Below are 4,515 nucleotides of genomic sequence, written 5' to 3'. Positions count from 1 at the left end.
CTAACAGTGGCAGCCAATCAGAGTGCGAGAAAAGCGCTCCCAAATGGCCTAACAGTGGCAGCCAATCAGAGTGCGAGAAAAGCGCTCCCAAATGGCCTAACAGTGGCAGCCAATCAGAGTGCGAGAAAAGCGCTCCCAAATGGCCTAACAGTGGCAGCCAATCAGAGTGCGAGAAAAGCGCTCCCAAATGGCCTAACAGTGGCAGCCAGCTAGAGCTAGCTTAAGTTAGCTTGGGTTAGCTTGAGTTAGCTTTAATTAGCTTTAATTAGCTTAAGCTAGCTTAAGTTAGCTTGGGTTAGCTTGAGTTAGCTTGAGCTAGCTTGAGTTAGCTTGAATTAGCTTGAGTTAGCTTGAAATAGCTTGAGTTAGCTTGAGTTAGCTTGAATTAGCTTGAGTTAGCTTGAGTTAGCTCGGGTTAGCTTGAGTTTGACTTCATTAACCCAAGTTAGCTTGGGTTAACTTCATTAAGTTAGCTTGAACTAGCTTGAGTTAGCTTGAGTTAGCTTGAGTTAGCTTGAGTTAGCTTGAGTTAGCTTGTCTTAGCTTTAGCTAGCTTGAGTTAGCTTGAACTAGCTTTAGCTACCTTGAGTTAGCTTGAGTTAGCTCGGGTTAGCTTGAGTTAGCTTGAGTTAGCTTGAGTTAGCTTTAGCTAGCTTGAGTTAGCTTGAGTTAGCTTGAGTTAGCTTGAGTTAGCTTGAATTAGCTTGAGTTAGCTTGAGTTAGCTTTAGCTAGCTTGGGTTAGCTTGAGCTAGCTTGAGTTAGCTCGGGTTAGCTTGAGTTAGCTTGAGTTAGCTTTAGCTAGCTTGAGTTAGCTTGAGTTAGCTTGAGTTAGCTTGAGTTAGCTTTAGCTAGCTTGAGTTAGCTTGAACTAGCTTGAGTTAGCTTGAGCTAGCTTGAGTTAGCTTGAGTTAGCTTGAGTTAGCTTTAGCTAGCTTGAGTTAGCTTGAACTAGCTTTAGTTAGCTTGAGTTAGCTTGAGTTAGCTTGAGTTAGCTTGAGTTAGCTTGTCTTAGCTTTAGCTAGCTTGAGTTAGCTTGAACTAGCTTTAGCTACCTTGAGTTAGCTTGAGTTAGCTCGGGTTAGCTTGAGTTAGCTTGAGTTAGCTTGAGTTAGCTTTAGCTAGCTTGAGTTAGCTTGAGTTAGCTTGAGTTAGCTTGAACTAGCTTGAGTTAGCTTGAGTTAGCTTGAGTTAGCTTGAGTTAGCTTGAGTTAGCTTGAGTTAGCTTGTCTTAGCTTTAGCTAGCTTGAGTTAGCTTGAACTAGCTTTAGCTACCTTGAGTTAGCTTGAGTTAGCTCGGGTTAGCTTGAGTTAGCTTGAGTTAGCTTGAGTTAGCTTTAGCTAGCTTGAGTTAGCTTGAGTTAGCTTGAGTTAGCTTGAGTTAGCTTGAATTAGCTTGAGTTAGCTTGAGTTAGCTTTAGCTAGCTTGGGTTAGCTTGAGCTAGCTTGAGTTAGCTCGGGTTAGCTTGAGTTAGCTTGAGTTAGCTTTAGCTAGCTTGAGTTAGCTTGAGTTAGCTTGAGTTAGCTTGAGTTAGCTTTAGCTAGCTTGAGTTAGCTTGAACTAGCTTGAGTTAGCTTGAGCTAGCTTGAGTTAGCTTGAGTTAGCTTGAGTTAGCTTTAGCTAGCTTGAGTTAGCTTGAACTAGCTTGAGTTAGCTTGAGTTAGCTTGAGTTAGCTTGTCTTAGCTTTAGCTAGCTTGAGCTAGCTTGAACTAGCTTTAGCTACCTTGAGTTAGCTTGAGTTAGCTCGGGTTAGCTTGAGTTAGCTTGAGTTAGCTTGAGTTAGCTTTAGCTAGCTTGAGTTAGCTTGAGTTAGCTTGAGTTAGCTTGAACTAGCTTGAGTTAGCTTGAGTTAGCTTGAGTTAGCTTGAGTTAGCTTGAGTTAGCTTGTCTTAGCTTTAGCTAGCTTGAGTTAGCTTGAACTAGCTTTAGCTACCTTGAGTTAGCTTGAGTTAGCTCGGGTTAGCTTGAGTTAGCTTGAGTTAGCTTGAGTTAGCTTTAGCTAGCTTGAGTTAGCTTGAGTTAGCTTGAGTTAGCTTGAGTTAGCTTGAATTAGCTTGAGTTAGCTTGAGTTAGCTTTAGCTAGCTTGGGTTAGCTTGAGCTAGCTTGAGTTAGCTCGGGTTAGCTTGAGTTAGCTTGAGTTAGCTTTAGCTAGCTTGAGTTAGCTTGAGTTAGCTTGAGTTAGCTTGAGTTAGCTTTAGCTAGCTTGAGTTAGCTTGAACTAGCTTGAGTTAGCTTGAGCTAGCTTGAGTTAGCTTGAGTTAGCTTGAGTTAGCTTTAGTTAGCTTGAGTTAGCTTGAGTTAGCTTGTCTTAGCTTTAGCTAGCTTGAGCTAGCTTGAACTAGCTTTAGCTACCTTGAGTTAGCTTGAGTTAGCTCGGGTTAGCTTGAGTTAGCTTGAGTTAGCTTGAGTTAGCTTTAGCTAGCTTGAGTTAGCTTGAGTTAGCTTGAGCTAGCTTGAGTTAGCTTGAGTTAGCTTGAGTTAGCTTGAACTAGCTTGAGTTAGCTTGAGTTAGCTTGAGTTAGCTTGAGTTAGCTTGAGTTAGCTTGTCTTAGCTTTAGCTAGCTTGAGTTAGCTTGAACTAGCTTTAGCTACCTTGAGTTAGCTTGAGTTAGCTCGGGTTAGCTTGAGTTAGCTTGAGTTAGCTTGAGTTAGCTTTAGCTAGCTTGAGTTAGCTTGAGTTAGCTTGAGTTAGCTTGAGTTAGCTTGAATTAGCTTGAGTTAGCTTGAGTTAGCTTTAGCTAGCTTGGGTTAGCTTGAGCTAGCTTGAGTTAGCTCGGGTTAGCTTGAGTTAGCTTGAGTTAGCTTTAGCTAGCTTGAGTTAGCTTGAGTTAGCTTGAGTTAGCTTGAGTTAGCTTTAGCTAGCTTGAGTTAGCTTGAACTAGCTTGAGTTAGCTTGAGCTAGCTTGAGTTAGCTTGAGTTAGCTTGAGTTAGCTTTAGCTAGCTTGAGTTAGCTTGAACTAGCTTGAGTTAGCTTGAGCTAGCTTGAGTTAGCTTGAGTTAGCTTGAGTTAGCTTTAGCTAGCTTGAGTTAGCTTGAACTAGCTTGAGTTAGCTTGAGTTAGCTTGAGTTAGCTTGAGTTAGCTTGTCTTAGCTTTAGCTAGCTTGAGCTAGCTTGAACTAGCTTTAGCTACCTTGAGTTAGCTTGAGTTAGCTCGGGTTAGCTTGAGTTAGCTTGAGTTAGCTTGAGTTAGCTTGAGCTAGCTTGAGTTAGCTTGAGTTAGCTTGAGTTAGCTTTAGCTAGCTTGAGTTAGCTTGAACTAGCTTGAGTTAGCTTGAGCTAGCTTGAGTTAGCTTGAGTTAGCTTGAGTTAGCTTTAGCTAGCTTGAGTTAGCTTGAACTAGCTTGAGTTAGCTTGAGTTAGCTTGAGTTAGCTTGAGTTAGCTTGAATTAGCTTGAGTTAGCTTGAGTTAGCTTTAGCTAGCTTGGGTTAGCTTGAGCTAGCTTGAGTTAGCTCGGGTTAGCTTGAGTTAGCTTGAGTTAGCTTTAGCTAGCTTGAGTTAGCTTGAGTTAGCTTGAGTTAGCTTGAGTTAGCTTTAGCTAGCTTGAGTTAGCTTGAGCTAGCTGAGTTAGCTTGAGTTAGCTAGCTTGAGCTTGAGCTAGCTAGCTAGCTTGAGCTTGAGCTAGCTAGCTCGCTTGAGCTTGAGCTTGAGCTAGCTAGCTTGAGCTTGAGCTAGCTAGCTAGCTTGAGCTTGAGCTTGAGCTAGCTGGCTTGAGCTTGAGCTAGCTAGCTTGAGCTTGAGCTAGCTAGCTAGCTAGCTTGAGCTTGAGCTTGAGCTAGCTAGCTAGCTTGAGCTAGCTATCTAGCTTGAGCTTGAGCTAGCTAGCTAGCTTGAGCTTGAGCTTGAGCTTGAGCTAGCTGGCTTGAGCTTGAGCTAGCTAGCTTGAGCTTGAGCTAGCTAGCTAGCTTGAGCTTGAGCTTGAGCTAGCTGGCTTGAGCTTGAGCTAGCTAGCTTGAGCTTGAGCTAGCTAGCTAGCTTGAGCTTGAGCTTGAGCTAGCTAGCTAGCTAGCTTGAGCTTGAGCTTGAGCTTGAGCTAGCTAGCTTGAGCTTGAGCTAGCTAGCTAGCTTGAGCTTGAGCTTGAGCTAGCTAGCTTGAGCTTGAGCTTGAGCTAGCTAGCTTGAGCTTGAGCTTGAGCTAGCTAGCTTGAGCTTGAGCTTGAGCTAGCTAGCTTGAGCTTGAGCTTGAGCTAGCTAGCTAGCTAGCTTGAGCTTGAGCTAGCTAGCTTGAGCTTGAGCTAGCTAGCTAGCTTGAGATTGAGCTTGAGCTAGCTGGCTTGAGCTTGAGCTAGCTAGCTTGAGCTTGAGCTAGCTAGCTTGAGCTTGAGCTAGCTAGCTAGCTTGAACTTGAGCTAGCTAGCTAGCTTGAGCTTGAGCTTGAGCTAGCTAGCTAGCTTGAGCTTGAGCTTGAGCTAGCTGGCTTGAGCTTGAGCTAACTAGCTTGAGCTTGAGCTAGCTAGCTTGAGCTTGAGCTAGCTAGCTAGCTTGAACTTGAGCTAGCTAGCTAGCTTGAGCTT

The sequence above is a fragment of the Convolutriloba macropyga genome, unplaced genomic scaffold (genome assembly GCF_964194025.1).
Source record: "Convolutriloba macropyga unplaced genomic scaffold, txConMacr16.3 SCAFFOLD_1689, whole genome shotgun sequence".
NCBI classification, from domain to species: Eukaryota; Metazoa; Xenacoelomorpha; order Acoela; family Convolutidae; genus Convolutriloba; species Convolutriloba macropyga.
The sequence above is the reverse complement of the archived record's forward strand: the minus strand, read 5'-3'. Positions refer to the sequence as shown.